Source organism: Mustela nigripes, chromosome X (assembly GCF_022355385.1).
Source record: "Mustela nigripes isolate SB6536 chromosome X, MUSNIG.SB6536, whole genome shotgun sequence".
Lineage (NCBI taxonomy): Eukaryota > Metazoa > Chordata > Mammalia > Carnivora > Mustelidae > Mustela > Mustela nigripes.
In genome coordinates, this window is record NC_081575.1 from 122,955,253 (window position 1) to 122,968,358 (window position 13,106).

Consider the following 13,106-nt stretch of genomic DNA (forward strand, 5'->3'; position numbering starts at 1 on the left):
GGGGGCCGCGCGCCCCCCGCCCCGGGCCCCGCCGCGCGCCCGCCGCCGCCGCCGCCGCCGCCGGGCCGTGACCTTCAGGGACAGAGCGCGGAGAGCGGGTGAGTGCACGCGGGCGAGGAGCCGCAACTTCGCCGGGGCGCGGGGTGCGGGCGCGGGACCGTCTCCGGGTGGGCGCTGCGCCCGGACTCCCCGCGGGGCTCCGGGAGGCCCTTCCCGGCGGGTCCCGCCGGCGCCTGCGGTCCGAGGACGCGGGGCGCGCCAGTCTCATGAAGCCACCTGCGCCGCGTGGGAGCGGGCTCGCGGGGGGCATGGGGCGTGCCGCGCACAGCCCTGTCCCGGAGCCTCGACCGAGGGCGCGGGGCCCCGAGCGCTCAGGTCCCCCTCCCAGGCAGCCCCGCAGCCCCTGACCGGCCAGGCGGGGCGGGGGAGGGGGTCCCCGCAACCGCGAGCCGCCGCCACCGAGGGGCACCTCCGACGCGCCATGGCCAACAGAACTGCGAACAGGTCGGAAGGCTGGTGCGCCCTGCTCACGCCGCTGGGCAGCCCCCCACCCAGGGGAGCCGAGAGCTCAGGAAGGGGGCTCGCCTCGCAGTCCCCGCACCCCTGCCCCGGAGGAGGGCGACAGATGGGACCAAAATGCGGCTTTGCCCTCCACCAAGCGCGCGGGAGCAAGTTTGTGACTTAAATAAATAGCTCGTTAGCGAGAAAAAAAAAAAAAAAAATGCCTCCGTTTGAAGGCAGATCTCGAAATGCAACCTGTGAGGAAAAACACCCCGCTTTAACAGGCTGCCAATTTATGCGTCTGCGGATCCTGGGATGTCTTCCTGGGTAATGAGGGCAGGCGGGCGGTGGCGTGGGTCCCCCGCGCTCCTGCGGGAGCTGTCCCCTACCAGCCCACCCCGGGGCCGGGGGCTGGCCACGTCGTGCTTTGTGCCACGCTGCACACTCCCCTTAAGGCATTTCCTATCCAGCAGTTCCAGCCAGTGGAGGGTTAAGGGGTTGGGGGGGGGGGGGACGCAGAGAGACTGCTGTCCCCGGAACATTCTTCGGGAGCCCAAGGGAGACGTGAGGGGACGAGACTGTCTGATGTGGTGCGTTTGGGGCGGCTGCGGAGAACAGGAGAAGGGCTGGCAGCAGTGTGTTTTTTCTCCCGGAGTTAGCGCCGGTGTGGAGACGGCGAGGGATTTTGCAACAGGGGAAGGCATGTTTCCAGGATCCAGTGTGCGAGGAGGAGGCAGGGGCGGAGGGGGAGAGGCTGGGCGGCCCCGTTTGCAGGATCAGAAACAGGATTTGAGAGAATGCAGAGAGGTCTGCAAAGGCATCCCCCCAACCGTGTCCCCGGCGGAAAAGCGTTCCTAAGGGATCCTCTGGAGCTGGCCCTGGTGATGGACACAGTGTGTCTCTAGGAGGCCTTGCCCGGAACCCCACATCTCCCCAAGGCCCCCCTCCGCATGCACACGTACACACCCCCGGCTCCAACACCCGAAAACCAACTCCGTCCTCAGGGAGCCCGCGGTACCACAGCGGACGGAGTATTTGTGACGGATCTTTCAAGGCGGCACGCGTTGGCCCCCCGGTTCAAGGTGAACCCAGCTAGCCCACTAGCCCACCAAGCGTAGAAGCGTGGCGACCACGTCCCAGAACGAGGGGCCCTGGCAAGGCTCCCGCAGAGCAGGAAAGGCCAGCGGAGCTCTACACGTCTGCATCCCACGCACAGCACGTGAATCAGGATCCAAAATTATACCCAACACATACCCTGTGGGCTCTTCAGTCGGGGGAAGCGGGAGGCAGGGACCGGCATCGGATGCGTAGCTCTGGGGAGAGCCTCCCCCCCCCCCCCGGAGGAAATTGTGATGGACGTTGTTGGGGGGGTGGGGAGGCTTGGTCACTACCGGGAGGGACGAGAACACACGGGGACAATTAAAACAGTCGGAAATTACGTAACGGACACCAGCCAGGATTTTTCCATGTGGCCGGGTGGTCGGTCCCTACGGCTAATTAACCGAGACCTACGACCTGCCCACGGTGGTTGATGGTTTCTTTCCAGCTCCTGATTCCTTTGATCTGTCCATCGTCCGCACTCGCCTCACGTCCCCGTCAAAGATTTTTATTCACTTTCGCAGAGAATGCCTCCCCATCGAGTAGGGACTCACCATGGACCCTCGGAAGCCATGCACGATGAAGGGAGAGGTTCCTGCCGCCTGGTCAGGACCACCTGTGCCCAAAGGTTCATGGTGGCACGACGCCACCACATAGGGTGCCAGATTGCCAAGATGACGGATGAACTTGCTAGGGGAACGGGAACCCCCAGGCCAGACGGACCCCAGGTCGCCCATCCTAGGACCGCAGCCCTGTAGACAAAGTGCATCCGAGTGACCCACGTTTGCAGAGCCCCTTGGGAATCCGCAGAAGCCCTTCCCAGCTGGTGTCCCTGTGGATCTATGTCCCTGTCCCCGGGCAGAGGCCAGAGCACTGCACACAGTCCCCACATTAGGTACAGCAACCAAGGCCGGTGGGGGTGGTTTCCTGCCCAAGATCACTCGGCTGGGACGGGCAGGGTCGTCCGTGGTCAGTGCCAGATTCTCCCTGGGAGCTTCAGGCTGGAGATGGGGCGCCTTTCACGCTCACGTGAGACCTCCCTCTGCTTCTGGGAAACGCACGCCCCGTTCCTTGTCACGTCCATCAGGGGACCTTGGGACACTAAATCATGCTGACCATTTGGGGGATCTCACACCTAAAAAGAAAAAAAAAAAAAAAAGGCAAAACAAAACAGGGAAAGTTCATGAATATCAAAGCACTCAAAATCCTTAAACATCAGTCTCAGGTCCCATATGTCATGAACCCAAATCCAAGTACAGGGATAATTGGGGAAGAGCAGGAAACCGTGTCCCAAGACAGAAGTACCTGTACAACGTCTCCCTTCCCTCCTTTTCTAAGGGCAACCAGAGGCACCGCGTGGACCGCACCCCAAAGCACGATCCCCTATAAATAACAATTCTATCTCGTAGTTCAGGACGTGAGGTTCATAAACGGGCGACCCCAGGAGAAAGGTGGTGTCCTTTACCCAAGATGGCAAGAAAATCAACCCGCGGTCGTCTCTGGGCTGTTGACCTGCAGGCACGCGCGTCGGTGTGTGTGTGTGCGCGCACGTGTGTGTGTGTGTAAATGAAATCTCACATCCATTACTTTTCCCCCCAAACTTTCCCATTCCATGTCTAGATTCAGCTGCTCACTTGGGTTTGGCGATCGTGTTTCTCTTTTAATTTTTTTTTTTTTTTATGGATTACGAAATAACCACTTAGTATGTATGTCTCGGTAACGCACACACAGGTTTTATTGGGAAAATAATGGACAACTCGGGTGCTGTTTCTTCGTCCCTATGGAGAGCCTGGCGAGAGGGATGAATTTAAGACTGTGCCCGTGTTTTGGAAGCTGCAGGTCATGCTCCTTGTGCAAGGAAAAAAAAAAACAAAAAAAAACAAAGAAAAGACACTTGTTCTAGAACAGTGTGGAAATACAGTGTATGTATGTGAAGCTGAGAATGTGTGTACGAGCCCTGAGGGATCAGGCTTCAGATCCCGTAGAGTTTAGGGTCTCTTTCCCTGAACGGGAGGGTTGTGGGTCTCTGGGGTCCTTCCCAAACTGGAGGGTCTCCAACGGGGCCCAGGTGGGCGACCTACGACCATCAGCGTCCACGGGAGAATAATTAGTATAAATAAGTGTTTTTGATCTGCTTACAAAGTGAGATGAGAGAAAACAGACGATCAAGAACCCAGGACCAGCGGGATGTGGGCGACATTCGCGAAGGGGTCGGTCGTCCTTCAGATGAGAGTGAAGTTTCTCAAAGTGATCATTGGGGAAGAGACCACCCGTCCTCACGTCCCTAGTAGATGAGCTTGTTGGGCAGAAGGGAACGTTTTAAGATTCAGGCTAAGGGATGTTGGGGCTCAGAGCATAGGTGGGCCATCTGATCTTTGCTTCCAGACCTATGTTGGGATTAAACAGGAGATGCAACCCGCCCCGTGAAGGGGTTTCAGGAGACCTCTCACCGTGGCAAGATCTTCCCGTGTCTTCCCGTGCCACGGATGCTCACATTCGAGCCGGGCTGCATTGCAGATGCCTCTTAGAAATGCGGGCAGGCGGAAAGGTCGCGGAGAGCTCAGAGATGCTTGCCAGGGGAGGAGAGCCAGCCCGCGCCGCAGCTCCAAGTTGCTCCTCTGTGTCAAGCTCTTGAGAAGGTGGAACAGAATGTGCATGGGGGGTCTGAGCCTGGGAGGGGGCTGCAGGGCACGGGAAGCAGCTGGGGTGCAGGGACACGCGGCTGCCCGTGTTCCCCATCCCTGTGTCCCCAGAGCCAGCCAGCACCTCCCGGGCGGGGACGAGAGTCCAGCAACCATCCCAGAGAGGAACAGTCCTGTGCAATGAGCTACACACCTCCTGTGCCTCATGAGTCATTCCCGTTCCAAAAAGATGCTGCTCCCATAAGCCCCCCACCCCATGTTTGGGCTGGCGACCCTCTAGAACAGGTCATGGGGCGGCTGTGGGACCTTCTGAGCCCATGCCTTCACCAGGAGCTCCCAGCTTCTTCCAGAGGGGGCTGTTTGTTCCTGGCGGGGACGCACCCACGCCTGGATCTCCGGCAGCTTTGCTGTGAGTCCCCACATGTGGGCGCGCGCCGGGCCTTCCAGGAGGAGGCCGGCCGCTTTGGAAAACCCCGAAGCGCCCTCCGGAGCCGAGCCCAGGAGGGGAAGGAGTTTGGAAGCCGATTTGATAAACGCGCCTTTTAAGCTCCAAACCGTGTGAGCGTAAGGGAAGGGCTAGGCCGGGCGTGGAGTCCATTCCAAAAGCGTTCCAAAAATACCGTGAGGTATTAAAGGTCCTTTGAATCCGTGGGCGGCCCAGAGGGAAAGGTCAAGTACACTTGTTTTGTGAATTGTCCATTCACACGTTCCCTCCAAGTACAACGTGTAGCGCCTGGGAACAAGGACCGGGCATGCGTTGAGCACCTCCGGTGTGGTGAAGAGTGTTTCCCATCATTTGGGGTGTGCTGCCAGGTTTTTGTTTTTTGTTTTTTTCCCCTGTGATTGGTGAAAGCTCAGCCTGCCTGCCACAGGAAGGAGCTATGCCCTAGGGAGTCCAGGGGTTTGCAGTGGCTCTCTGCACACCACTGGGTGCCACTCACCATCTGAGTAGACTAAACCTTGCTTTCCATCCGCCTACTCCTCTGTGGGACCTACTGTGTGCACGCACACACAGATGGGTGCCAGGAGACGATCGCGGTGCGCCGTCAGAAGAAATGGACGGACACCATGGAGAGGAAGCCCTTCGTTGACCTCTCCCGACGCATGATGGTCTGTACCCAGCACATGGGCATGTCACTCTCTCCTCCTGCATGACCACCACGTTTGGGGCGTCCAAGTGGAATCACCACGACAACTAAATGACCTCATCCCCCAATAGGTCGTCGCTTACCGTTCTGACACCCACAGAAGCGCCTCTTGCCGGGCTGACCACAATGGGAAAGTCTGACATCATCCTCTGTCGGCAAAAAATTCCAAGACGATGACAACAACAAGAAAAAACAAGAGGGCGGCCTGAATATGGTGGTGGAGACAGACAGGTAGAGACGCAACAATGAATCCTTTCTGATGCAAATGTTTCCAATGGGCTGTGGAACTGGACGGTTGTTGTGGGGGAACAAATGGTAACAAAGTAGCATTCACCGTTGCCTCTGAGCAGTCAGGAAAGAGGCGGGGAACATGCTCGGGCATTTGGGTTTGCTCCCGTGCGAGTCGTCAGCGAGAGATAGCGCAGAACCTGGACTGCAACACCCAGCGGGACTGAGCCAAACGCACGTGTGCACAACTCCGCCTGTTATCATAAATTTTGTCCATTCTGGACCACCTGTCCCTCCCCTTCATGGTGACAAGCTGAAAGCCTTTGGATGTCCAACCCCGTAAACAAATGTGTCCAGGTACACAGCCCTGTTCATGGTCGTGCTCCCACGTTTCTTGTGCACTGAGGTTAATATTTCTTTTTTCCCATACTTCGGAGACAAATTCCTTAGCTGTTGGGACCCTAATGCCGGCTTCCTATAAACTCTGTGGTACGTATTGTGGATTTGCATAACGCTGTGATTTCAAGAAACATGAGCAACACCTTACTGCAAAATGGACCGAACTTAGACACTTTTGTGTTTATTTATTTTCTTTCCATTTTCTGCTTTTTTTTTTAGGCAGGTTGGCCAGATCCGTGGATTCTTAGCATCCAGAGAAGCTAAACTCTCATTGTGAACAACAGAAATGAGCAGCTAGAGGTTTTCCCCCTGCGTCTGTTTTTTATTTTTTTTCTCTCCTCTTCTTTGCCATTTCCTTGTGTTTCTAGGGTGCTGAGCCATGAGGAGGGGCTGTCTTATACCAAAGGAATTATATTTAGGAAATAATTATTCTTCTCCTGGAATAAAAAAAAAAAAAAAAAAAGCAGTCCCCTAGGCCGCATCTCCCGGACTCGCAGTTTTATTTAGTCCAGTGTGCTATAAAGAGAAGCTGCTTTCTCTCCGAGCCGAGTGACCTGTTTTGGGGCCTACATTTCCCCACTCCTGGCGACATCCCCAGTGGAGGGAACTTCAGCCAACCGCGTCTCTGTCTGCGAACAAAGCAAAAACGAGGGAGGTCCAGATCCTAACCTAGAAATCATCTGGGGTGCCCCGTTTTGTCACTCGTTGGATTCCGGAATGATGGCTTCTCTCTTGATCCCACTGGACATTTCCCGGGGTATATTTTTGGCTGGCGGTTTTAGCGGGCTCAAGGAGTAAGACGTGCGATGCCGGTCTTTAACTAACGTTGCGTTCTCTGCAGGAATGCTGATCATTGTCACCCAAGGGGGATTGTGTGTGTGTGTGTGTGTGTGTGTGTACCCTAGTGCTCTCACGTTTGGACAAAGACATAATAAAATTCGCATGTAAGTCAAAGGGATGGGTATCACATTAAACATTTTTTAAAAGATTATTTATTTATTTGACCGAGCAAGGCAACACAAACACAAGCAGCGGAGAGGCAGAAGGCGGAGGGAGAAGCAGACTCTCTGCTGAGCAGGGAGCCCCATGCGGGACCTGATCCCAGGACTCTGAGATCATGACCTGAACCGAAGACAGACACTTCACTGACTCATCCACCGAGGTGTCCCACACATTAAACATTCCTATTGAGTGTTATCTGACAGTTACCCGAGAACTATGGGTCCCTATGCGAAAACGCCTTGAGATGTTTCACGGAGAAAGGAAATCGATGAAAACACCCCGTTTGGAGGAAATGGTAGACCTGGAAATGAGGAGCTGTGGCCACCTGCTCCAGGCACTTGGAGCCGTGGGAAATCAAGTCGTGTTATTGTGGCTGGTCTGGGGCTTACAGATTGGAATGAGCACAGTCACAGGTGGACAGGGCATGGGGGAGCCCCCTGCCCATATACAACCCAGATGTTCTCAGGAAACGGATCTTGCCCCAATCTGAGAGGCTGCTCCAATTCTGGGATGGTGGATTTGAGACAAAGAGGTCAGAACAGAGCTGAATGATTAAAACATTTTTTAAAAAAGAGGCATGACGCAGATCTGGTCATTCTGTGGACCATCATGATGTCATGCTGCCCTGCCAGATGGTACAGGCAACCCCAGACTCTGGGCCTGCCTCGGATACAATGACATCTGCGTTTGCCTCCCGTGGTTCTCATGACCTGTCATCACAAATGTAGCACCCTAAAACTTTATTCTCTTGTGCTTTTGCAGGCCAGCATCCCAAAGACAGTCTTCTGGGAGTAAAATCAAGGTGCTGGCAGCACTCATTCTTTGTGGAGGTTCTAAGAGAAGATCCTTCCTTGCCTCTTCCAGCCTTTGGATGGTGACCACACCATCTCTCCTTCCTCTGATGCTCTTGCCTCCCTCCGAGAAGGACCCCGGCTGGGACATTGGGACCACCTGGACACCCCAGGATCCCGTGCCCATCTCGCATCCTTTGCTCCATCTGTAGTATACCGCCCTTGCCACGTAAGGCCACACTGACAGGTTCCAGGAATTAGGACCTCCTGTCTTTGGGGGGAGGGCAGAATTATGTAACACCACATTCTGAGGACTTCCATTGAATTAATCCTATAACAACGCTATTTCTGGCAAAGTTGCAGGTTCCAAATCGTGATGTGTTGGAAGAGTCAACCCTTGACCAGGAAAGCGTCCAGGAAACTAAATGGTCCTTCAAAGTGGGGAAAAATGAGCAAAAGCAAAACAGTAGCTAGAAAAACATTTCTGGTAGCAAAGTGGTGATCCAGGACAGCTACCCACAGATCTAGTGGTGATCAGTGGCTACTGTTATAAGAAGCACCTTTGTCTTGGTCCCACTCTCCCAGAGTCTGGGGGGCAAAGGTTTACATGCTCACAGGAGATGTGGTGAGCTCTAGGTGGTGGCCTACACATGGATAGGACTTCATGGATGTGGTCTTCCTTCCTCACATGGACCACAATGTGGACCCACTTGGTTACATAGCCCCACCAGGGACAAGACAACCATCCGAGGTCCTCCATCTGGGGACAGCTGGGAGAAGACTGCAGATTCACAAAGGCAGAGGAGATAAGCAGTGCTTCCTTTAGAGTCAGAGAAGAGGAACCCAGTCAAGAATAGGATGGATGATGAGGGAGAAATCTCTAGACCTCCTCTGTCTGATATGGGAGCCACCAGCCACATGGGGCTACCAAGCACGTGGAGGTACCTACATTCACTGAGGGCTTCGGTTTTATCATTGTGTTGATTTAAATGCTGGTAATCTCATGGCTAGTGGCTACCATACCGGATAGTAGAGCTCGAATTTTGCTTTATATGCTATTCAGGTCAATCATGTGTGAGTCTGCTAGAGATGTCATCATTAAAGTACCGTAGACTAGGTAGCTTAAGCATTTATTGTTTATTGTGGCTGGAAGTCTGTGATCCAGGTGGGGCCAAGGCTGGTTTCTGCTGAAGCTTCTGTTTTTGGTGTGTAGATGCTGTCTTCTCCCTGTGTCCTCACACGATCCTCCCTCTGTCTGTGTCTGTGTCCTCAAGTCCTCTTCTTCTAAGGACCCCAGTCTTATTGGATTACGATCTATGCCTGGTGACCTCATTTTACCTTAACCCCCTCTTCAAAGACCACGTATCCCCGTACGGTTCCATTCTGAAATCCTAGGGCTTAGGGCTTCAACATGGGCATTTTTGAGGGGGGACACAATTCACCCTATAGTAGTCCCTTAAACCTTTCCTGAGCTCCTTCCATATTCCAGGAGTTATTTGCCAGATGTGGCTTCTACTGTCTGAGTGTCAATTCCCGGTTGGGGAGATGGCAAGGTTATTTGATAACAGTGGTACATTTTGATCCATGGTGGAACAGAAGTCTGGGCAGGATGCCACGGAACACCTGGTAGGCAGCCGGCTCAGTCTCTGTGCTTCAGAAACATGGCCTTGGAACCCAAGTAGGACTGGGGTGGGAAGTGGCAGAGAGGTTTCTCTGGGGACATCACCCTTGAGTGAGCTCTGAAGGGCAAGGAAAGAGTACACACACACACACACTCCATGCCCCAGAGAAGGAAGGTCTGCAGTCTATAGTCTCAGAAGCGACTGAGATCTCATCATCATGCCCAAGGTAACGCCACCTGGAACAGGGAGGAGACACCCAGGCACTGGGTCTTGCTTGGTCCCCCATGATCAGAATTAGTGCCACTTTCTGCCAAAAGTGGAGGGCCTGGTGGTCGGCAGGGGTGAAAGTGGAGGCAGCTGTCCACCTGGCCAAGTGTCCTCAGAGAACATTATCGACCATCTGGTTGCTTTCGTCATGTGGTATTATTGACCAAAACTGTTCCGGGTTAGGGGGCATGCCCATACAACCTGAATGGGTTTACACATGACCGAGGGATCTGCTTGTTTCATGGATACTTGGCTTTTTGGGTGACCTGACAGGAGTAGGGACCCGGAGGGCCCTGTTATGCTGCACGGAATGTCTCCCCAAAGCTTCAGACATTCCAGATGGCTGGATCCTGGTTCCACTTGGTTCAGCCTTATGCAGAAGAGAAATGATCCATGAATGGAAATTTTTTATCTAAAGACCCATGTCAAGCCTCCTCCTGCCATTTTTGTTAAAGTAAATTCCAAACTATCTGGATATCACTACTTCTTCCTAACGCCCTTTATCTGTCCCGGGACACTATATTTCTTTACTTCTCATGTCTCCTTAGGTTCCTCTTGGTTGTGACATTTTTCAGGCAGTTTCTCAAGGAAGTTCTCAGATTCCTTGTTCTGGATGACCTACATAGGTTTGAGGAGGACTGGTCAGGCATTTTGTAGGATGTCTTCTTGGGGGACTGGCATGCTGTTTTTGCCATAAACATACTGGGTGCTTGGTTTTTTGAGAGGAAGGACACAAGGATGAAATGCCATTTTCAGCACTTTTTATCCAAGGTGCCTACTATCCACATGACTTACCACGAGGGGTATTGGTCATGGTCACCTGGCTGAGGGTATTGATCCAACTTCTCTCCCTCTTCCCATATCTTTTGGAAGGAAGTCATTGTGTCCAGTCTACACTTAAGGAGTAAGAATTTACCTTCTTGAGGGTAGCGTCTCTTTATAAATTACTTGGAATCCTTTTGCGTGGGACATGGGTCTCGCTCATTTATCAATATATGCAATCACGGATTTACATCAGGACGGACTCCTGTGGCTCTTTATTTTACATGTTGGGTTACAACCCAGTGGCATTTCATTTTCAGTCTCAAAATGGTCCAATGTTGGCCACTGGGGTCTCTTTCAGGCTGGCTTCTGCGTCTCCGTTTGAGAAGTCCGCAAACATTTTGGGTTTTGAGCATCTCCTTGCTTTCTAGCACTACAAGAGGTTCCAGGCAAAGTCTGCGTCTTCCAAGCCCTACTCTTGGAATTAGCTCCTTCTCCAGGGAGCCCCAGTTTCTTTGATTTGAGCATGTTTTGGGAACTCACTACTTCTCCCCTGACACTTCTGTTTTCTTTCTTTCTCTTTTGACCCTACTTAGGGCCCCTGAAGGGACGGAGAGCTCTGGTGGCGGTGGAGCCTTTGTTCACCTGTTCTCCAGGTGCGAGCTAAGAGGTTATGAGAACATCTCCATCGTGGGCCACCGGCAGGCCAGGACTCCAGTGTAGAGGGGTGGATCCCTGGAGGTCACTTCTCGGCCCTTTTCTGGAGACTGCCAGCCTGCATGCCGTCCCAGCTGCACTGTGGGGGTGAAGGGTGCGGTGACCACCGACGAGGATGAAGGCCATCCCCCTGTCACTCGTCTTGCCAAGCCATTACCAGGCGGTCAGGACTCACGGGCAGTGTCTCCTCCGGGGCCAATGCTGACATCTGTAACCTCCATCCACCCCTGTGGTCCCATCCAGCAATCCCTGCCCACCGCCTGGCCCACTCCGTTGTGAGGTTCTCATCAGCCTTCCCCTTGTGCCTAGTCGTAACTCACAGGGGCTCCCACGCCCGTAGGGTAGCCCATCGGAAGTGTCTCCTCTTATTCCCGGCTTGAGACTTTCAGAGGACAGTCGGCTTCAGATTATACCACCAATAAGGTAGGCGCAGCGGGGGCCTGACCCTTGTCATCTCAGAAGCAATCCATACTGTTAAAAGAAAGGGACACGGACTGCGTCCAGGGCTCTCTGGCCTCCTCCGGTGCGCAGAGCAAATGCTCCAAGGAAGAGACCCAAGGAAGTCCCCATTCCTCCTTGTTGACAAATATTTTTGTCAGTCTGTTGCCAGGAGTAGAAACCATGCTCTGGAAGGAATGAAGAACGCCGTAAGACACAGACTGGAGACTTTGCACGCGGAATAAGAGAGTTCTGGACCATTCTAGAAACACACCTAGCATTAGTTACATTTGGACTCTCCGCAACGCATCAGGCACTTTGTGAATGGCGACCCGGGGCAAGCGTTGGGTTGCCTTAGTCCGGATCACCACGAAGGACTTTGAGCTCTTTTTCCTCTGCTTCGTTTCAGACCTGAGGGAAACACGATCGACAATTCAGGTGGGCCCTGCCTCGCGGGGCGTGTACGTCTCCATGAATGTACTCGCTGGTGTGCAACCCGGCAATGCCCACCCTCCCCCCGTCCTGTCCGTATGCACCCTGGTGAGCTTTTTATACACCCTCCTCCAACGCTACCGTCATTCTGTCTTGCAGGTGTGTTGTATGATGCCTCTGTGTGTTGTCCCGTCATAGCTTCTGCCTCCCCACGTGGAGAGAGGCAGCCAACACCAAGCTGAGACATGATGGCTATTCCAGAAAATAAAATATTTTTGAAACCGCACGGCGTCGGTGGGGATCTTTGGTCTCACGGTGTGGTCGCGGAGCCCTGGCGGCCTTGCTCACCAACACCACCGTCGCGCTGAAGAGGTGCCGAGAATTTGCTGTCCCTGCAGCCGGGGCATGGACAGGGAGGTGTTTATCACATGAGGTCGGCATCGTCTGGTCTCTGTGTGCTTTGCAGAATGAGACACCTCTCAGATGCTTTGGATAGGTGTGAAAGGCTGTTGCTTCTCTGAAAACAACCACGACGAAAAAGCAACGGCAAGCGCTTGGTTAGGATTTTAACACCAGCGCTCGTCTGAGGTCATTTTCCTAAATGAGGTCTGGTTTCTCCATATCTCTGGAGGGTTCAGGAAGACCCTGGCGTTCCCTGCCCTGCAGAAATGCCCAGGTCCACCGCTCTCAGTTTTCACTGGGCATGTGCCTGATTCCTGAGCTGCCCCTCTAGGGCACACACCCCCTGCCCCATAACATGCAAAGTAGGTTCTCACCTCAATCCAGGATGGTACCCTAGGACGAATGAATGGACCTGAAAAGGAAGTGCCATTTCAATTGGGTGAAAGAAAAAAAAAAAAAAAACAATAATTCTTGTCCTAAGAATGCATTTATTTTACCATTAATCCAAAGAAGGACAATATGGCGGAAAGCTGGGGTAAGGGAAACCTTCTGTGTCTCCACTCATCCCCAACGAAAGGATCCAGGGTTGGAAGGGGCTGTTGGGAGGGGGCACCATGTTCCTTTTGGAAGAAGGCTTCAGAATCATGGAGGACGGCT

The 13,106-nt window shown here is 53.6% G+C and overlaps 2 long non-coding RNA genes across 2 annotated transcripts in view; one reads left to right on the forward strand and one right to left on the reverse strand.

The window, feature by feature from the left end:
* LOC132006712 (uncharacterized) overlaps positions 1-2,288 on the reverse strand; it is a 21,877-nt gene extending 19,589 nt beyond the window's left edge. The window contains exon 1 of the long non-coding RNA XR_009401195.1: positions 1,756-2,288. This is a non-coding gene — a long non-coding RNA (uncharacterized LOC132006712). The remainder of the gene's footprint in view (positions 1-1,755) is intronic.
* LOC132006711 (uncharacterized) lies at positions 20-12,333 on the forward strand. The gene is made up of 2 exons (XR_009401194.1): positions 20-98; positions 11,057-12,333. It is a non-coding gene; the product is annotated as an uncharacterized LOC132006711 (long non-coding RNA).
* Positions 12,334-13,106: the final 773 nt, after the last annotated feature.